This window comes from Octopus bimaculoides, chromosome 4, assembly GCF_001194135.2.
Source record: "Octopus bimaculoides isolate UCB-OBI-ISO-001 chromosome 4, ASM119413v2, whole genome shotgun sequence".
NCBI classification, from domain to species: domain Eukaryota; kingdom Metazoa; phylum Mollusca; class Cephalopoda; order Octopoda; family Octopodidae; genus Octopus; species Octopus bimaculoides.
In genome coordinates, this window is record NC_068984.1 from 31,385,641 (window position 1) to 31,409,253 (window position 23,613).

The 23,613-nt window shown below is 34.8% G+C and overlaps 1 pseudogene; it reads right to left on the reverse strand.

Moving 5' to 3' along the window:
• Positions 1-15,546: 15,546 nt before the first annotated feature.
• On the reverse strand, positions 15,547-15,659 carry LOC128247711 (U6 spliceosomal RNA; annotated as a pseudogene).
• Between the last annotated feature and the right edge of the window lie 7,954 nt (positions 15,660-23,613).

Sequence of the window (23,613 nt, forward strand, 5' to 3'; positions counted from 1 at the left end):
ATCGAAATGTGATTGTTTCAGTTAGTGGAATAGTTTCATTTTTAAAGTGAAAGTATTTGACATGAGTGTTTTTGTTTCACTTTTGACACGTAATACTTAAATAGTGGAGGAGATATTATGTTGCCGTGTGCTCGAACTCTGCAAGAAGTTAATAATTTTTTTGACTAAAACACAACTGGAACCCTAAGTAAGGCATGTGTAAAATTTGAATGAAATTGGTTGCGTAGTTCTCGAGTTTTAGGGATTCACACAGGCAGACAGACAGACAGACAGACAGACACACATTCTCATTTTTATATATATAGATTAGACAAGCTTTTATTGGAGTAAAAGCATTTCTTTACTCCTTGTTCACACTGAAATGTTCATTTTAAGATATATGTATTCGTGTGTGTGTGTGTGTGTGTGTGTGTGTGCGTGATTCGATTGTAATGAGAATTACTGAATACATGGTGGTAGAACTTGATACAAAGAGTAAATAATATGATTTATATCTCTGAAACTGAAGTTCCACCTGCAATTTTAAATAACTTATTTTAAACAATATTTTTGGGAAATTTTTTTCGAGGAAGATCGTCAGCTAACGATAATTTACTTTAAACGACCATGATGTAACTAAAATGCCAATGATATATAAAAGTATAAATTATCTCTTAACTGCTAAATTACTTTCCTCGCATCAGTAATTTTACCATAAAACAGAACTGTTCTAGTTGCCTTGAAAAATGGCTTTACTATGAGAAGCAATGAAGAAGAAATGGCGATCATAAAACGTAAGAGCCGGCTGCATTGGGATTTCACGCTATTAAGTTGGCTTGTCCAATTCTAAATTTTTTATTAAAAAAACTTGCTGAAATGGTGACAACTGCTATAAAATACATATTTTGCATTTGAATATTTTGTTAAGCCCCTAATGCTTTTCTGTATGGTTATTTTTTTCGACAATGTATAACTGACCACATCTCGTACCGTCTATATATGCTGTTCGTTCTTGCATTATCAGTTTTCATAGTCGACATTGTACTCTTTTAGCCATCATACGTAATTAGTCAATAGCTGTGTTGTTTTTTTTAATTACATTCCTGAAGGAAGACGCTTAGCTGGAGGATCACTGCCAGAACATGCCCTCTACCTTCTTATGTAATTCTTGCTTTCTGCTTATCTGATACGATGCTGTTTCCTTCAACTCGAATAATACAGCTTCAATTCCTATAACATCATCATGAATATGTAAGATTTAGCACCTTTTCATGTCAGCCTATTAGACGTTGCCACTTTCATCAATTTCATTAGGCATAATAACACATTCCGGAATAAATGTAGAGTAGGTGTTAAAACATTTAACAGTACTTTTAACACAATGTTTTCTGATAAGAATGTAACTATGAAACTGATTACACTGAATATAAGCTGAATAACTGAATCAGTAAAGTACCTTACATTGGCATATGACACTACATAGAACGTAAACAGTGAGTGAAAAGATGTAACCAAGGAAATCAAATTAGGGAATGGAACAAAATGAAAGGCGTAACACAAAATTAGGGATATCACAGAAGATATTACCATTAATACCAGATATATAGTAATAAATCCAGCTAAAACAGAAAAACTATAATTAACAAATTTTAAGAAAGTAAAATCATTGAGAGTTTAACGGTACTGTATAAAGTATCTCATGGTTTTACTACAGAATTTTGCATATCATTCTACAATATATGTTGCGTGTTCACTCGTGGAAATAATACAAGAAACGAACTTTAGAAATAACAGCGAGACCTTATTACTTCGTTAAATAATACAGTGGGCAAAGTAAGACATCAAGAATTCCGGTGATTATATGGTTCATCCATCATTTGGATAATTTAGCTCGTGGCATCGTGGGTTACATGTGCTCCGTTATTTTAATTTTGCTCTGGTGAATAACGGTAACAAAATAACATGACTCTCCTTCATGAAAATCTCTCACCTCTCTTCTCATAGATGATTTGTTACACCACTTTGAAGAAAACGGGTAGGCTCCAGAGCACATTCAAAGTAGTTGTTTGAGAATGTATTACTCACAACGTGATTGGATCTTCGATCCAAATCCCGTGCAAAACTCAATCAATCAAAGCATAGGACTCAACCAATGTTAAAAACTCACATGATAGGTAAGACGACCAATCGTTATAGATTAACGTACTGACCCTATAAAAGGCTGTTCACCTTCCATATGCAATAATAGAAATTGGTCTCATCGCCCCCCCCCCCTTCTTTTTTTGCTTTGTGGAGGAGCGGGAGTCGAATTTTTTTGTGTGAAGCCGCCATTGTTGGGTGGGGGTGAATAACCGAGAAAAATGAGAAGCTATGCAGAAGCTACTGGAAAACGAGTTCCCCTAGACCCACGTGTACTGAAAAGGAGATGTTACAGTGGAATGGAGAGCTGATACAGAAATATAGTAGAATGGTGAAGAAGGAAGGGTCAAATATAAAAATGACCTTACCAGAGGAGGAAAAAGTGAAAATGGAAAGGAAGACAGTCAGATTCAGAACACTTTCGAATAAAAATAGAAGAAATGAACAAGCGCCGCAGGAAGAAATAGAAAATTTGGAAGAACAGATAGGAGACAACATAACGTTCTTTATGAGAGGAAAGAGATATGCGTCGATAGTGGTAACCTTTGTATCAGAAGAGGAGGCGGAAAAAACCTTCATCAAGCTGATACAGGGAGAAAAATGGACTTTGATCCTAAACTGTGTGGACACAAGAATTTTCAGAATTAGGGTGGGAAGAATCCCACCGTCGATAGATCCAGAGTGTATAATAGTCGCAATTTTTTATTCGGAGATGAGGAAGGAAAGCGAAGATGTGAGGATGGGCATGACAAGTCGAACCCAACAAGTGAAGTGTGGGGCTACGGATTAGAGATAATTTGTGCAGTGAAACCTGAAACTTTAAAGCTACCGAATGAAGGAAAACAAGAGGGGAGACCCCCCCCCCCACAAGTGTTACGAATGTGGTGAAAGAGAGCACTTGAGAAAGAAATACCCTAGAGCAGCAGTGGAAATGGTAGAGGAGAGTATTCAGGAGAATATAGTGGTAGAGAAACAGCAGAAAGAGAAAACAGAACATGACGGGAACCTTGCGGGAACCTATTGTTGAACGTCATTGTTAAATTTTTGAATTATTAACTGCTGCTTTTGTGAAATATATTCTGTTTGCTTCCCCATTTATAGGTGAAGTAGAGCAAAAAGGAACTATGGAGAGTGAACCAGTTCCAGCCGGTAGCTATGCTTCAGCCACTGGAAGAAGTTTGACGGCTGAGCAATCCAAGTCAGTTTGCCATATCTACATAATATAGCAGAAGAGGTGAAACTGTCAGAAGACGTGAATTTTAGAGTAGTGGTGGAGGGATTACTTCCAACCTGCTATCATTGTAGAGTACGGGGACACATGAAAGCAAAGTGTCTCCAGAAACACGACAAAGTTGTAGCGAAACAAGAGGAGCAGGAGCATAACGCCGAAGCGACAAACCCAGGATTTGAGAAATGTCCTGTGAATGTGGAGGAGCAGTACACGATGGTGAATAGATAGAAGAGAGAAAATGTGGACTCACCACCAAAGAGTCCACTAAAGAAAAGAAAGGAAAGTAAAGAAGCACAATATGAGACCAACAACATCGAAGGGGGCCCAACGCAGAAAAACAGGAGGGACTACAGTAACAAACATATAAAAAAAAAACGAAACACAAATGGCATATGGTAACGTATGCGAAAAGTGTAGAGATAGAGAAGAACATCACAAAAAGAAAAACAGTAATAAGAGTGAAATTAACGTCGGAATACTACCCAGAAAGCTCTAAAGCAATTCTAATTGATAGTGAGATGTGAAAAATTACGAGAACTGTTCGGGGATAAGATAGAGACAACGGGAGTACGCGATCGTTTCGACGATTTGCCACCAGTGGTAGAGTTCGAAGATCTGTTGCCGTATATAGAATGATAAAAAGGAAAAAGTAAGCAAAATTTTTTTTTAATTGTTAATGATAGTAAAAACAGAAGCAAAAGGAAAAGAACCGATTCATAAACGTTTAACGAAAAACATTTAAATGATACTGTCTGCGAGTGGGGAGCAGGAAGGCCATTTCATTCTCATTGTTATAATCAATCCTTCATTCGTTCGTTCTGTGTTTTATGTTCCCAATGTGGTGTGCTGACCCCTCTATGTATGAGCCTGAGTGCTTAATAAAAGAAATCCTAATAGAAATTGGTCTCGCTACAAGAGCATTAGAAGTACATCTATTTAACAATAATGAAAGAATAGCAACATAGTAATTAATTAGTTTAAGAACATAAGCAACAAACAAGCCTTTAGATGTACACGATTCGTGACTGGAGATTTCTATACAGTAGTAATACATTCTCTTAGTGTCACAATATGCTTACCTAAAAGGCATAATTAAATAGATGACATGCACTTAGAAATCCTCGTGCTTGTTAGGAAGACTTTAACCTTTGATGCCTGTGAATTAGGCCTAGGTAAAAACAAATCTAAGAAGTACATTCAACCTTAGTATGTGGTTGTAAGCCACCCCACCTCCAAAAAGAAAAGCAAACTACAAATATATGCAATTCCATCGGCCACGAAATGAAGTGCGTTTTATTTAATTGATTCACCAGCTTCAATATCTAATTACAATGAGATGATAGATTAGTCGTTGCACCAAACGATATTGGACACCCATTAGATTTAGGAAATACCTCTTAAACAACCTTTAACATTGTTAACCAAAGATTACTTAAAAAATAATCCCAAAGGTCATAAACATCTTAGATAAAACTTAATATTTTTTAAACAAGAACACTTATAAGCTCTATGTAAAAACAAAACAATAACTGACATTAACAATACATTTTATGGCCTGTTCTGAGTTGTCCATTATGATCAATTATATTAACACAATCTCTAATATCCCTTAGCTTAGAGATTTCCGATACTTATTGACTTTCATTCAAAAATGCTTTGTACAAAAATGCTTTGCTCAAAAAATGCTTTCGTGACATTTTCAAAATATTTCATGTTAGTGATGTTTCTGATATTGTTATATGTAAATATCAGGTGACGAACTGGCAGAACTGTTACCATGCTGGGCAAAATATTCAGCGGCATTTCTTCTGGCTTTACGTTCAAATAACGCAGACACCGACTTTGCCTTTCGTCATTTCCGTGTCGATTACATAAGTAGCTGTTGAGCACGGGGACAATCTACCTCTCCCAAATTTGAGGTCTTCTGCCTATGGGAGAAAGGATTATTATATGTAAATACACACGCACTTATAATACACATGTGTGCATGTACACATCTATCTATATATCTATATGGATTCGGTTTATACATATATATATATATATATATATATATATATTATTTATATAGATAGGGTGATAAATTGAATATTAATTCAATTTAAAACCAAATGGCCGAGCATATAAAAAAAATCTGAAAATTCAGAAAAAATCTTACTACACGTGTATAAGGGATGACCACGAGGTGGTCACAATGTAATCGGTTGAAATATATGCAAGTCTTATTTCGAGAAGACAATTCGTGTATAGTTCTGCAAATTATATTGATTCTAGAACGTCTATGCTGATGAGAACACGGATGTTGTTACGTACGGATGTTGTTGTGTAAGTAAAACGTTAATGTTCAAAACTGCAGTCCATAGATAATTCTTTATTCTGTATATTTCTCATTTTGTCCTGTTCTGATGTCTTTGCGAAATTTTCTGGAGAACATTATTTTTCTTTGTGGTTGGGTCGTTGATGACCTTTCTAGCATATTGGGTATCCACCTCGTGGTCATCCCTTATACACGTGTAGCATATATATATATATATATATATATATATATAATTGTGTTAAACCGAATTATTACCCCAAAGAAAAATGCTAGTTTGTGGATGAAAGAGGAACCATGTGGATGGTTCCTCACTTTAGTGCACTGCACGATGAAATGCTGTTTTGTTTATCATCATAACTCACTCTCTGAACACTTTCTCGTAACATGTATTTTGAAGCAGGTTTAGGTTCTTGCCCGTGTACTCTTTTCTTTATACTTACCTACGATATTTTTTTAACTTCCCCAATGTGTCAAGATCAGATATCTGTTTGATGGCGGACTCTTTAACATAACCAGATTTTTAGCTCATCGACTCATCATCATACGATATATCTGTTTTCAATACGCTGATGACACGTTGCTCCCTATCACATACATCAGGAACTCCAGCAATCAGTCAACACCTGGATATAATTGACTTGGTTTCGTATGAATACAAAGAATAATTTACTCCTTCAAACCTGCTCCCAAAGACATTATACCGAATTTCAACATCCACTTTTCTAATAAGGTATATCTTACGAGCTGATCACCCTATCTTATCAGTCTTTCTAACACACGTACGTCTAAAAAGAATGTGGAACACAGAATTGTATCAGTCATTGAGTATTTTAAAGCCTGTTGTCGTCTGAACATGGTTTTCAAAATGAGCAATTTCTCCTCGGGCATCAAGACGGTAGACCGCTTCCATAAACAAAAGCTACATGCCATGTTAATCATCAAATGTGAAGACTACGTAACTAACAATGTTGTCTTATTGAAATCAGCTATTAAAGTTTAGTATCCTCAATCACGAAACTTGCTACGACGGTCAGTAAATATAGTTCTAATGAGAAAAAGGAAATTTCTTTGTGAAAAACTCTTCAGAGAATTAAGCACCGTGAAAAGCTAGCACAAACATCCTCTCCCCCGTTACAAAAAAAAAAAAAAGTGAAGTTCAACTTAAAAGTTGTCTGAAATTGAAGTGAAAAAACATGAAAGCCAAATACTTTTTCAAATGGAATTACACTATCATCACCAGAGCTGTGCTTTGGGTAGTTAAAAATCGGGAGAAGTTGAAAGCATGAAGAACACAAGATGCAACCCCCCCCCCACGGATGCTTGCTTACCATCTTTATTCTTGTCTGTTTTTCTCAAGTATTGGCCTTCTTATTCCTCAACAATATCAACATGGAGGAATCTCTCATTCAAATGGAAATAGAAATTCGCGAATGTATTAAATAAGTTGTACCGTGAATATTTAGCAATTATTTACAATATAATTAACATATTGATCAATATTATTTTTGTCTGCTATAAAGATATATATGTGCGTCAGATATTTAAATTTAAAATTTGTGCCATTTATTGTTTTAGTCATCCTAAGCTATGTCAACAAAATTTATTGAAAACAATTATGGAATTGAATTTAAAGTTTCTATTTGTGCTCTATCTACTTTTCCCTTTTATTGTTTCTAATTCCTAATTTTTCAATTACACTTTTCGGTTACTATAAAGAAGGTATAGAGGATAACGGCTGGAGGAAGTAAGGGAAGTTTTAGTTGCTGCTATGGCGCTGGAGGAAGGGGATGTATGTTATAGGTTTGCTCTAGATTGATGAATGCCCAAGCACCAACCCTGCATTGGTTATTTCTGGAATACCTTGGATTTAATGTCCACTAAGTTACAACTCACCTAACACTAAATAACAGTGTATAATACCAAATAGTAAAAAGGCCTTTTACGATACAATAAAATGGAAGATATTCAGTAGCAATAATCACCAAATAAATTAGTAAAAATTCGAAAGTGTCCTACATTAATGTATAAATGACAATCAGTGAGGAATACACGACATTGATTTCGGCCAACCTAAAAATTGACTGTTTCTGAGGCTTTGGGGACGACCAAAATACGAGTATTTCAAAATATTTAATATATTTAGAATTATTTATTATAAATTTAGAAATATATACCCAATAACATATTTCTGTTTCAAGCCATAATAAATGAACTGTTATCTGTACAAATACGTTGACTGTGATGTAAAGAAAACTCTTGACTTTTTCATGTAAATTTAAAAAAGAAATTGCTTTTCATATGACAAATACGCTCTTCAATATCCAAACACTCTTATTATATGCACCCTGTGATTAATGGTAAGTAAAATTGTTCAAGTTATCACCGACATAGATTACACTGAAACAAAATTTATATTTTTTTGTTTTTGTTTTTTATCTTCAGTCAGTAAGTGTTATTTCCTATTTGCTTCTATCTAGAAATCAAAGGAAATGACTATTACTCCCATCAAACTTTGCTTTTGTGACTTGGTCATCAATGTTTTCAAATTGACCTATTTTCCATTACATTTCAAGCAGATTCAGCACTGAGTTGCTAATGCAGAAATATCATTATAGCAAATATTCTGGTCAACACCAGAAATTTGCTTGTTAGCTGCTTGAACTTACCTCCTTGAGCATGTACATTAGTGACTGACAATATGTGCCTCACTGATCGTGAGCAGGAGTCGTGGGGGAGCATCATAGCCATATGTTGAGAGGGATTCTTTGGGTTTGAATAAATGTAACAAAAGTAAAGTTTGAAGGAAATATTAACTATTTTTCATACTTTCAAGGAATAAGCAAATAGAAAATAACACTTGCTACCCAAGACACGAAATCATATTTCTTTCAAAACCACTGTTATGATATTAGTAGTCTTCATAAGACACGAAATCACATTTCTTTCAAGATCACTGTTATGATATTAGTAACAAGTCTACACAGTGCTTGCTTCAAGTAGTCTTCATCAGAAATACTTCTGAATAACAATATCAAAACGATGTAGAAATTCATTTAAAAAAAAAACGCTACCTTTAATCATTCATAAATGTAAATTTAACACAAACAAATGACTTGAAATTGAGTCGATAGAGTATCTATAGTAAACTATGATATTTGTCCATGTTGGCCGGAGTACGTAGCTTGCAGACGCCGGGGGCCATTTCACAAGCATTCCCGAAAGGAATATTTTGATAAGGTCACATGTGTGTCTAGGAGCTCTCAACAAATAGTCTTTCGAAAACTGTAAGGTTTCTTCTTTTAGTGATTGGTGACGACCGGTAAATATTGCTGGTAGTCTCCAATTTTACTGATTACTGGTGACCGGTAAATATTGCTGGTAGTCTCCAATTTTCAGAAGCCTTTTCATCTGCGTGGCATTGATAATTGATTCCATGTCATGCAGTCTTTCACTAATATAGGTGATATCGCACCTTAGTCTATATACATTGTATATGCTGTTATAAAAAGAGTTCTGCATTTGTACACATATTATCGCTATCTCACTCTGTTTCTCTCTCTCTCTCTCTCTCTCTCTCTCTCTCTCTCTCTCACACACACCCCACTGTGAACATCATGAGTAAATGATATTTAACTGGTAAATCGTACAACGGATGACTACTTAGTACCATTTAGTCTCTTCCGTTCTGTACATACACCATCTTCCCTCGTGATGAATGCCATATTTTAGACAGCTTAACTGATCCATTAATTTGTGAATATGCATGTGTGTGCCTGTAAGAGTCTGTCATGGAGTGTAACTGCTTATTTAGAATTAAGATTAATATTTTGAGAAAATGCTGTATTTTGTATCTAACAGATTCATGATATAAATTATATCGCATTAGGTATTTTCAAAAGTAACTAAGTTTATTTGAAAGTAATTATACAAGTTCATTTGCATTTTGTTAACAAAAGTATCGTTGCTTATAGACTTCCTATGGGCAAATCACTGGTTCACTGCATTTTCAGTGGTGAGAATTTTGTACACCTTGGGCAGAACCAAATGGGATATTTGTTTGAAAGCAAACGTTTCTGATTGTTGTTGTTGCTACAGTTATCTCTCCTCAGATCAGTTTTAATTAAGCAATTCTCTCATAAAGATACTCTAACCATAATTATCCCATCTGTTATTCAGATACTGTCTGTGTATGAAGAACTACATTATTTATAGTGGCTAACAAATACAATACACATATAAATTGTAGTTCCTGAAGGGTGAATAACTGTGTTTGAATACATGTGTTTGTCTGAATTAATTACAGAGCAATCACAAATGTCACAAGAATATTTTACTTTCTGTTCAGTGTCCAATGAACTATAACGAAAGGCAAGTCCATTAAAAAGTTACATAAAATGAACAGTAAAACGAGAGACGACACTTAACTTACAGAAATTGCTGAACAATGAAAGATTTCTAGATATTCACACATACACAGGCTACCAGCACGCACACACATGCATACATGTGCATACAGAGAAAGAGGGAGATGGATATACTTATATCACCACTTTGGGGGAAATAAGGATGCATACATATTTTGATGCGTGTTTAAATTCTTATTTTCTCCAAACAGGTTTTGTAATATTTAAGTTTATTTCATTTATGATTTACACTTTATTGAGTATCATGTATGTATGTGTGTACAATATATATATATATATATATATATATATATATATATGGCTAATGCGCAATTTTACAACGTTAAAGCAGAAATATATACGCCACTAAGGTGAACAAGGGGACTAATTAGTACCAGTATTGCTAGACATAAGAGTCAAAACAACTCAATAGCCCCCAAAAGCACTATTTTAAGGAGCTGGCTAAGGAGACAAGCTCCCTACGGTAGCAGATAGAGCTAGATCACCGATGAGTTTACATTAAGATGTGACCTTAGGGGGGCTTGTCTCCCTTGCCAGTTCATTAAGGTAGTGCTTTTTGTGTCTACTGAGTTGTTTTGACTCTTATTTCTAGCAGTACTGGCGCTGATTAGTGCCCTTGTTCACTTTAGTCGTGTATATATTTCTGTCTTTACGTTGTAATATTGTGAATTAGCCACTCATATTGTATGTGTGTGTACATACATGCATACATACATTTATCTTTTGTCTTATATATTTTACTTGTTTTGGTCAATAGACTGCAGTCATGCTGGTGTGTCACCCTAAAGAATTTTACTGGAATGAATCGACCCCTGTCCATTTTTTTAATGCCTGGTACTTATTTTATCGGCTTCTTTGTGCAACTGCTAAGTTACGGGGTAAACACACCAACACCAGTTGTCAGGCAGGAGAGGCGACAAACACCGGCACAAAGCGCACGCACACGCACATATGCGACGAGCTTCTTTCATTTGTCTACGTCTACCAAATCCACTCACAAGGCTTTGTAGTATACACATAATATAGTAGTTGAGCGCCATTTAAATACTTATAACTATTATTCAAAGCTATTATTTAAAATTTCATCTGAATCTTTATGGACGTAAAGAAAATACTTCACACAAACCTGCATGTTATAGTCCAAGTTTTCTTCTATTTTCTATAATTACAATGATCTCGGCAAAAAGGGAAATTAAAACGAAGGTAGATTGTTAATTCTGAAATTATTTGTCATCTTACAGTTTATTGCTGTATTATGTAATCCTAGTCATATGTAACTTTCAAGGTCTTCACATCAGCAGAGATTCATACAGAATATTTTATATGCTGTATGAATATCTGATGAATAGAAGATCTAGAAAATAACACTTGAAAATAACACCCGAAAGCTTTAACTAAATAAACTAAAATGTAAATTTGCATTGGTCCACTTAAAGATTTGAGAAATTGTCTCATCTCATAACAGCAATAATTATTGCGGTCACCAGTTATATGATAGACACATGGTTCAATACACGTGTGTTTCTGTAGTATTTTTATCCGTCGTAGAAATGCTAGTTTATCCGAAATGTATGGAACTATTCTGTTTTACTATATTCCCATTACAATTGCAACATTATTTTCAAAATAATCTGTTTTGTTATTTTTTAAATTTTCAAGTGAACAAAAATATATCTATTAAATTGACCTGTCAAAGCTTTTAATTTCAGTGATTTAAGGTTGTCATGTAGCTTTGGTATAATGGCTTTCATGGTTATCATGTATACACCAAAGACATGTTTCAATACTTGTAGTCAATTCTGTTCAATTTGTTTTATTAAGTAAGGAAACAGTATTCATAACTCAACCTGCTTTACAGCAGCGCCTTAAAAACATAAATGTTCAAAATTCTCAATACTTCAAGTGAATATATATATATATATAGTTTTAGTCCAAGGACTGCAGTAATGCTGGGGCACTGTCGTTTACATTGCTACACTCTCACTATACCTCCTCTGATGTATGACATTTGGTGGATGAGAGAGTTTGACATTACTGTCCCCATGTGCGTTTGTTGCTTTGACGCAGGTTCATCCGGGATTCTTGACAGGAGGAGGTCCAGTTTTTCTTCGTAAAAGTCTATATCCACGACATGCAGATCTCTCAGACTCTGTGGGAAGATATTGAAGAATTGTGGGCCTTTCAAGCCCAAGCTGTTGCGGTTCTGTATCCTGACGGTAAGGTTGGGACTTTTGGTACTCTGCAGTGGCTGTTTATGTAACTGACAATGCCAGTTTGGCACAAGTTTTTCTAGGATTTTCCAAATTTGTATTACTGCATATCTTTCCTGCCTTCGCTCCACAGAGTAGAGTCTTAACTCTTTCAGTCTCTCCCAGTCGCTAATATGTCGCATTGTGTCGATCTTTGTGTAGCTTCGCTGGATCACCTCGAGTTCCGTCGTTAATTTTACACTGTTTGGTGACCACAATTGGGAGCAGTAAACCAGGCGGCTGAAAACGAAAGTACTCCAGAGGACCATCATGGTTTCCTTTCCTCGTGTTTTGAAAGATCGAAGGATCCATCTGAGGAAGTGTCTGCATTTTATTGCCATCTTGGTAATGTTCACCTAGAAAGCTGCATCATTACTCGTGTCGATGCCCATGTCATTCACTGATTTTGATTCAGGGATTGCAATCCCTCCTGGGCCACTGTATCCTATCTGCTTTTCATTAAACTTATTTTGTTTGTAGCGCAGGGCTTGGAATTTTCCAACATTAAACTGCATGTTATTTTCCTTAGCTCACCTGCATATTGCGTCCAACTCACGTTGTAGATGCACAAGGTCTCCAAGGTTCTGTATCTTCTGAGAGACTTTTGTATCATCTTCATAATTAGCAAGGGTGGCTACTTAAGCAACTGAAGGCATGTCAGAAGCATGTGAGAAACGGTTTTAAAAATTCTGTTCAGGAGATCTTTCATTCAATGCTGATCAACGTGCTGGTCGACCTATTGAAGTTGATGGTGACCGAATCAAAGCTATGATTGAATCTGACTCCAACTATGCGAGAGATTGCAGAGAGGTGAAATGTATTACACTCAATAATTAAAAATTACTTAAAATGTCTTGGACTCGTTAAGAAGCTCGATGTTTGGGTTCCACATAAATTGAAAGAGATTCAAGTAACACAACGAATCAATATTTGTGATATGCATCTCAAACGCAATGAAATCGACCATATTTTTTTAAACGAATTATCAGTAGCAAAAACAAAAAATGGATTACCTACAATAATATCAATCGTAAACGATCATGGTCCAAGCGAAATGAATCATCACAAACCATATCGAAAGATGAATTGCATCAAAAAAGGTCATTCTATCAATTTGGTGGAATCACAAAGGTGTTGTGTATTTTGAGTTGCTTCCAAGGAACCAAATGATCGATTCAGGTGTTTACTGGCAAGAACTAATGAAACTAGAGGAAGCAATCAAAGATAAACGTCCAGAAATGGCAAATCGTAAAGGAATTGTGTTCCACCATGGCAACGCTAGACCACACACGTCTTTGCAATCACACGAAAAATTTTTGGAGCTTGTTTAGGAAGTGATGTCACAGCCACCATATATCCCTGAACTTGCACCATCAGATTACCATTTATTTCGAAGTTTTCAAAATTCTTTGAATAGCAAAACTTTTAATAATGATGATGACCTGAAATCGCACTTGCTTCAGATTTGGGCTGATATGAACCAGAAGTTCTATGAGCGCAGAATCATGAAATTGCCAGAAATATGGCAAGAGTTCACCAAACAAAATGGAAAATATATATAACTGATTAAAGTTAATTTTCGTTGTGTGAATAAAAAACTTTTACTTCACACTAAAAAACTGAAATTACTTTCTTGCCCACACACACGCACACGCACACGCACACGCACACGCGCGTGTGTGAGTGTTTGTGTATGTATGTGTCCCCGAGAGAATAAAACAGGAGATTCCGTTAAAATATTTTACAATGACATAAATTCTATTACCTTTACACATATTTCTCTAACATATACTAATATGCCATGCAGTAATCATCTCAGGCGGTTGTGTAATCAGTTTAGAGCGCCAGATCATCAGAAGAATTAATTTATTCCATTGTTGGTTACCAACGTCGGTTAGGAGACAGAAACATACTGAGAACTGCATGCATATTTAGTAGATTATTCTGTATATATACATTCAAAGAAAAAAAGGTATTTCATTAATTTTACAGAGTACGCCTTTCACAAACAATTGAAATTATGAAAGTTGTTTTTTTTTTGGGAAGCGGGGACCAACATAATATTCCGTGCTTAAAAGTCAGAAATTAAAAGAAAGCAAAATAAAATATTAAAAAAATCGAGAATTGGGTAAGGTCTGGGGAAAACTCGAGTTTGGAAAATAAAATAAGAAATGGCAGATTCATAATCTCTAATGATTAAAACATGTCAATCCGAAGAAATTTTCTCAAAGAATCTTTAAAAGTTACGCTATGCTAATGCTAGCCACCACGTCATACATTTTCGTTATTTTTTTTCTGCTAACAACTTCATGACAGACCGTCTTCCTTTTTTCCCTTTGTGACAACTTCATTCCACAGCAACGGAATTCACATACATGAAATATTATTTCCCTCTCTTTGTATGTACGTAACTTTACTTCACTATCTCTCTTTCTCTATCATCTACATGACTACTTTCCTTTTCAGAGAGAAAAAGAGGGAGAGAGAGATTAAAAAAGTGTCTGAAGAAGGAAGAAAAATCGAGAGTTGAAAATTATACAAAATTTTATGCACATTATCATTATGTATTTAAGAAAATTTCTTTATCTCATACAGCTTTTCAATCCTTTTGATTCTTTTTGTTACCTACTATTATTCCCTTTTCTGTCTCCTATGTCATTACGAAGTCTATTGGCTTATATTATTTAATGCACTTTTTCATTTTTAATGTGGTAGGGTCTGATCTGAGAGATTTAGCTTCATCAGATTTCATTTTCAGTGTTTGATTCATGTGTGATGAAAATATTGGGGAGGATTTGGAAAAACGGAATAAAGTTAGATTGCAGGTTTATGTATTTCACAGCTATAATGATAGGAAATGAAGGTAAATGGCACAAACGTTTTAGTATTATAGCAAAAACCACCATGTTGTTTTAAAGAACATCATCATCATCGTCGTTTAACGTCCGCTTTCCATGCTAGCATGGGTTGGACGATTTGACTGAGGCGTGGTGGACCAGGAGACGACACCAGGCTCCAATCTGATTTGGCAGAGTTTCTACAGCTGGATGCCCTTCTTAACGCCAACCACTCCGAGAGTGTAGTGGGTGCTTTTACGTGCCACCGGCACGATGGCCAGTCGGGCGGTACTGGCGACGGCCACGCTCGAAATGGTGTATTTTACGTGCCACCTGCACAGGATCCAGTCCATCGGCACTGGCAATGATCAAAAATATGGAACGCTTTACGAATATGCGTGTCAATCCTTGCGCAGGGACCATGCTAATTTTCTCTGTATTGTTCCAATTTTAGTATATGTATTGCCTATCTTAAGATAATAAAGAACTTTGAACCTGTGGTTTCATTTCAAAGATAGACATGTGTATTGCTCCCAGTCTCTGTATGTTTCACCATCATCATAATGACCTCTATTTCCTAGAGTCTCAATTTCTCTCCACTAATGCACTTCTGGCTCACATTCAACTTACTTGTCTATTCTCATCAACAATGTTGTTCCTATAACCCTCCTAAACCTCCCATTAACTACCATGGTCAATCCTTCCTCCACAGAATGTTAGACAACAGGAATATCCTTCCTACAAATGTTACATTGCAACTGTCTAAGCAGAACGTAAATGGCATCAGTTTCTCTTAGAGGGTTTTATGTGAACTACCTTTCCCTTCAGATCCAGAAAGAAAAAAAAATGTAGGGAATTTATTGCAGTGAGATTTGGCCAGAACACTTCAACAACTCAACCAACTTTATTTCAATTTTCTTGTTACCATGGATATAAAATTGATTTGAAACACAATCTGAAAGAATATAGATTTGCTTTGTTTGAATATTCACATCAAAGTAGGATACATTCACTGAAAAATTAGGATACTGTGAGATTCATGCCTTTCTTTAAAGAAATATTTACAGATGCAGGAGTTGTTGTGGTAAGTAGCTTGCTTACCAACCACACGATTCCAGGCTCAGTCCTACTACGTGGCACCTTAGGCAAGTATCTTTTACTATAGCCTTGGGTCAACTAAAGTCTTGTGGGTAGATTTGGTAGACAGAAACTAAAAGAAGCCCATCATATATATATATATATATATGTGTGTGTGTGTGTCTGTGTTTACGTCCCCATAAGTTAGCAGTTTAGCAAAAGAGACTCGTAGAATAAGTACTAGGTTTACAAAGAATAAGTCCTGGGGTTGATTTGCTCAACTAAAGGTGGTGCTCCAGCATGGCCACAGTCAAATGACTGAAACAAACGAAAGAATGTGATTTGTAGCTCAATTGAAATAACCAACAGGTGAGATTTAAATTTGCTTTTTAAAACACAGTTTACTAGGAGCTTCCTATATCTTTTCAACACATATCTATGTTCAAAGTATAAATCTTGTTCTCTCTACACAAAACCAAATTTTGTTGAGAATGAATATCATTGAATAGATCAACCCAATATATCATTGGTAATTAATTCAAGTCTGGAGAGATGAATGGCAATGTTACCTTTGTATGTGATATGGTGACTGGCATGGTACTAGATAAAACATTTACACAGCATATAGTTCAACATTCTACTATTTCTGTCAAATCACTACCATGAATTTTAAAAAATCATTTATATGTTAAGTGCTGTTGGTTTTAATTTAATATTTGAAGTTTGAAGTTCTCATTATCAACTTCCACTTTGGTATTTTGAGTTTAGCTGATTAATTTATTTTATTGCTTTGCTTTCACATTTATTATCATTTTTGTTTTGATAATATTTTTCAGAATACCAATTTAATTCATTAGGTTTTCAGATTTATGTCATTGCAAATTGTTAGATCAGTGATAGCGTAAAAATGATGTAAATTGAAAAATGAAAAATGAAAATAATAACCTATGAACAAAACTGACTTGTGTAATAAAACAAAAAAAAAATACAACCAATAATCGTGGTGGTTGTGGTGAGGATGTTGATAATTGTAAAACTAATAATATTGATGAGGGGGAGGATTATCGTCGTCGTCGTCATCATTATCATCGTTGTCATAGTGGATCTTAAGATCCATGATCATTCATTTTTTATCCTTATGAAATTATATGACAGTGGTTCTGAGACTGTGAACTACATGCCTGACAAGATCAAGACCTCCTTGTAAATCTATCATTCACTTGGTCTCAATTATAAAACTACAGCTAACAAGACATGTTAATTCTCATGAATGCCATTTCATTATACCATGATTAACCTCTATCAAAACTGTTTTCAAACTTGTCAATACAACAATTTCCACAGGACATGAGTTGCATAGTTATATAAATTAAAAGGAATCTTATCATAGTGCCTATCTCATTATTAAAATCTTTCTGCATATGAAAAACAAGCATCAGCACATCTACTTTGATTTATTTCACATTTTAAGTATTTAGTCAAAGAAGAAAGTGTAGTGTTTGTGGTCTTTTTCAGGATTCTGAGGTTGCTGAAAGAAGGGATGCAGTTATACTCTGACAGGAGAATTGGCCTGAATGTTGCTACATTGGGTATATTCTTTTAACAGTACCCAAGGGCTAGGTGGGGATGTAAAACTGGACAATTGATTAAGGCTGCCTTCAAAGAACAGCTGCAGCACCTTGTCACACAGCTTATGTTGCCCATTTTTCTTCCTGAAGCTTGAACTGAAAATTGTTAGAAAACAATTTCCATGTTGTCATGCAGTAGGATTGATCCCCAGATCACATACTTGCAGCACAAATTTTGGATCATTACAGCCATGCTTCTATTCTTGTTGAGTTAAAGTGAAATAACAAGTTTTCCTATCCCATTATTGCTTTTGTATGAGGGGTTGATGTAAATTTCCTGGCTTTAAGGGTATTGTGAAAGATCTGGCTGGAGGCCCAAACTTCTGAGCTATTTTAAAGGGCTTAGAAAAACTGAGGGACCACTGCAATAAGCATGTGAATCGGAGAGAATATGTTGGATAAAATTCATAATTAACTGATCTTCTTGTATTTTATTTTACCCAAAGCTAGGAACTTTTCAGCTCCTCTTGTATTATGTGCCTGACCAAGAAACAAATTAAAGCCAGGTAGCTGTAATGATTCAACTTGGAAAGGTTGCATAATAAGCTTTTTAAGACCATCGTCTTAAATAGTGACAGAACTGTACATTTAACTATTGTTTCATTAGTTTGTGTTGTCTTTTTTGGTCATTGAACAGATATTAAAGCAACTGAAAGCCACATAAGGTTTATTTGTGAACAAATTTTAGTGGGCCATACCTATCATATAACATGAAGTAATTTTATACAGTATGTTTTGTAACTTTAACTTTCTTATTTTAACTCTCTAACTTTTCTAGATTTTTCAGTAGCATCATATTCTAGGGTGATAAACAAATTGAGAAGAACATTGTATTTCTGGATCTAGCCACGAATTATAGTAATTAGGAGAAAATGAGATTATTAAACATGGCTGAGTGTTTTATGTTGAGGGTTGGAAAATAGTAGGAGGCTTCAGTTTCAGATATGACTTACATGATAAAGGGCAAGAAGCATTCTTATTTGTCAAAATCGCTGAGTCCATTCTGCAAATAAAGACAGCATCATTGATAATCATAACAGTCAAAGGGAACCATCATCAAGCAGCTCAAAATATGTACAGTCCACTAACAAATGCGTAATGCATGAAGACAGCAGGTGTAAGTCCTATATGGTCATGTTTGGAAAGACTTGAGCTCATGTGAACCTCATCATCAAAAGCAGAACAGATACAAACCCTACATAATGAGTAGAGGAGCATTCATGTCAGGTAAAATCTGGAAGAACCTTGGGATCATGTGAACCTCATTCTGTTGCTTCTTAACCCTCTTCATTTGAAAAACCCTTAACTGCTCCAAGCGGGATGTCTCTACGGTGTCAAAGATCTGCTGGGTTAAGGGAGTTACCATTGGGCTTGTGGTGGGTAGTATGAGCAATGGACACCTAATTCTGGCATGCACTTGCTCTTGTGTCATCACAACTGTCATTGGGCCGAGTGTGGTTTTATCGAATGGTCTATTTCCATGATGTATCTCACTGGAGAAATATTTCAGTTATTCATTATATATTTTTAATGTCTTTATATTTCTTAGTGTTTTGCTGTGTTCTTACTTGGCATACCATGAAAAAAATACATTGCATAGTTTGTATTCTTTCACACTTTCATCTCAGTTGCTGTTGTTGTTGTTGCTGTTAGCTTTAGATCAACCCTGATTAGACCAAAGTTATGATAAAAAACAATCCTGTTATGATCATCCCATATTATAAGGATTACATCAACTCCTGTGTCTTACCTTATTTAACATGACATGGTGACTTAAGAGAATTGGCACTTATTGCTAACAGTTGAAACGCATAAAGCTCTCTTTCTGTAAGACTTCATTCCAGCCCTACTTGGAAGTAATAAAATATACAAACTGCTATTGCTAGTATATCTAATATTTGGATCCAATAAAAGTAATAACTATGGTTATAAACTGGTTGAAATTGAATGTCTTTTCTATTGATTCTTAACTATTATGAATATATATGTAACATTCTAATTTCTTCCTTAGACTTAATGACAGTTTTATAACAAGGAGGAATAAAGCCAATAAAATAGACACTAGTACATTGACGATTATTTCATTGAACCTATTGGGATGTAACTCAAGGTTTTTCATATTGGTATGAATGTAAGACTCAGTAAACACTGTATGATACTACAGTGTGTCCTACCAACTTTTTACTATTCAATAATGTTAGATATACATCACCAAATGAGATGTAGCTCTTCCTGTGATGTCATTTGTGAAGATGATACAGAATTACACACAAAGAAACATCTGTGATGAATACCACTAATTCAAAAGCTCCATGCACTTAAACTTTGGTTGAACATGTTTTAATTGTATATGATCAGAAAATTAAAATAAGACAAGAGTTACTTTCATATATGTATACTGTGATGTTTTAACAACTGAGCCATGACTCAATTTTATTATGACAATATCAAGACCAATTTCCCATTTTGTGAAGATATCAACCAAAAGAAAAATCATGAAATACAGGGAGAAGGAATACAATCCATTGATTTTCATTAATGATAGTTCAATTAGTGACTCCACAAATTTTACATATTAATTTAAAAGATCCTGTAAAACCTATTTATATTGACCTCATAGACATGAATAATTCCAATCTATTCAAAATTTATTCTGCGTTAACACCAAACTATGAAATAACTAAAATACTACTGACACCAAATAAAATAACACCAAACTAAAATGCTACTGCCAGTTCTGATGAATCTTTCTTAAAAGTTTCACTGGACATGAGAAATAACAATCTTTCATACATAAATGGATATTTCACGTGACAGTGTATTCTTTTGCCATTTATATTTCAGTGGAAACGAAGCTAGAAGTTATTCCATTGATTTGATAAATTAACAACTGATTGAGATTACTAGTTAAAACATATATATTACTTTCATTTGTTATTATAGTGGCTGCTGCTGCTGTTGTTGGTGGTGGTGGTGAGAATAGTGATGATGATGGTGATGATATGATGATGATGTCAGTGTTGTTGCTGTTGTTTTTAATTTTCTTATATCCTTTCCTGCACAAACTCATATATTTGAAAATTCAATACAAATAAGAGCAGCACAAGATATTCATTTCTCATGAAAAACATGATCTTAAGCATGACATGTAAAATGATGGTTACTTACTGGAACATATGTCAAGAAGGATGTCCAATCTACAGCCACAATATGTATACAATAATGTAATATTAATATATATATATATATATATATATGTAAAATATTATATACATATATTTTATTGTGAATACCTATTTACTGACAGAGAATTAAGTCTGAATTCAGCTAAATTGAGTGGTCCCCACTGAAGAGGCTTCTACACCTGGATATGTCTCCATAAGCAATAAATCTCTTCTCAGGTGGGCCATGTTGCCCAATTCCTGATTTGAATGACTTTGCCAGGTGATGCTATTAAGTTAAGCCGATACTGGATGAAAACTATCAAAGTAAATAGGTATATATATATATATATATATATATATATGTCATTTTATTCATATATATATTCTTTTACTTGTTTCAGTCATTTGACTGCAGCCATACTGGAGCATATGTATACATATATGTTACTAGTAAGGACGCAGTTTTTGTTTTGCCACTACCAATATACTACCATAATATACCAAAGGTTTACAAGTCATTATAGTCTTCCTTTTTGTGTTACATATGTATGTATATGAATAGAGTTCTTATAGAAAGAGAAAAAGAATTGTAACCTCTTGTTCTCATCTAATTTCTGCTCTTGTGAATTGCCAATAGTATTGCCTCAAAACTTTTCTGGCTTGGACCGGAATTAAGGCTTAAAATGAAGAACAGATATAGTTAAGTCATGTTTATTTCATTTATATAGGTTTTGCTTGGCTGTGTCATATGAGATGTAACAATATACCACTGAGAAATGAAATACTGTTTTATATTTTACAGACAGTAAAAGAGTAAAAAACCCCTTCGGTTTTGGATGACAAAGGGATTGCACCTGGAAAGTTACCCTCTGAGGAACAGGTCTGGGCAAAATTGTTTATAGAAGACCAACAGTCGGCCATGCATGTCAGCCTCCCCACACCACCAATATTATCCAAGGGAAAGGCAAAGGCCAATACAGCTTTGTACCAGTAACGTCGCAACTCATTTCTACAGCTGAGTGAACTGGGGCAATGTGAAATAAGTGTCATGCTCAAGAACACAATACATAGCCCAATCTTGGAATTGAACTCGCTATCTCATGAGTGTGAGACTGACACTCTAATGACTGAGCCATGCACCTTCACAGAAAGTAATATGCATTGATAGAACATAATGTTTTATATTCGACAATTGATGAATCCAGAACAGCTTTTAGGGAAAGAAGCATCAAAATCTATAATGTAAAGAAATCTTGGACCCTATTAGAAATATGTCAGAATGTATGCAAACTTAATTCAAATAATTGTGATGTTGAGTTGAGTTGGTATAGTCTTCTACTGTGTTCACTTCACAGAATTAACTAGCAAAACAATTAAGGCATCATAAGTTAATGTATTGTAGTGGAGATTCAAAACCTAACTGCTGGATACTTGGACTGATACCACGAGTGAACCACTACAGTTTCACGTGATTGATCCATAAGTTGACCAGTCTGTGTAAGGCTGTGGTTTACTTCAATGTTCTAAAATTTGACATTTTGTCCATTATAAAAACTGTTTTTAATGCTAAACTAATTGCAGAGTGTAGAAGGTGGCTAATTATTTCATTCACCTCATCTCTTACCATGGAGATGGTTCTGGACATCTGTGCAGACAACTCCTGGTTCTCAGACAGACTGAAAGGAACAGTTACACAATGTCTCATATGTGACTTCTATGGATATGGTGAGTTTTACCTCTCTAACCCATTCAGCAGTTATTAATATTGTTCATTGTAGTTTGACGATGCGAAATATCTTTATGGCCAGTAATAAATATTTCAGTTAAATGTTTGTGAGTTTACTGAAGCTATTGCTCATACAGCCAGCGAAATACTTCTTTGTTGTTCAGCTCATCACAAGGGACAAGCAACACCAGGCAACAATACTATATCAGTAAAACAAGGTTTTCTTTTGTTTTCTTAACAAAATGCCAGAGATGCTGGGTTACAATTGTTTTAATTTATCCTAGCGATGTATATTACGGGTTATTTGGTTCTTCCAAAAGTCAGTGTAGCCTTCATGGAAGTCTATCAGGACTCAGGCTCAGAAATATGAATAGATATCAGTTCTAGATTGAGGATAAAGATGCTTTTTTTCTTTATATGAGTGTTTTTGGAGAACTTTCCTGCCATCAATAGCTTTAGTGTTTGCTGTCAATTGGTCTCAGATATAAGCATAGCTCAAATGTATATATATTGTATTGGTGCTTAGTTTGTAAATTTATAAAGCTGGTCTCAATTATCCAGAGTGCTTTGGAAAGCTGAGTATTAATGTGAGTCTTAGAAACATACATTATTGTTTCAAAAGAAAAAAAATCATGTCTGGAGAACTGGAGAAAAAGTTGTCTAGTATATCAGAAGTTACTATGCAGCTGAATAGAATCTATAACAAAAATAAGAAGATTATAAACATGTCTTTATCAAATATTGACAAAACATATAAAATGCTCCTGATCTTTATTGACTTATATTGATTCTACATGCAGTATTATTGTGTGAAAGAAATGATTGTCAGAAAATTCTTTTGC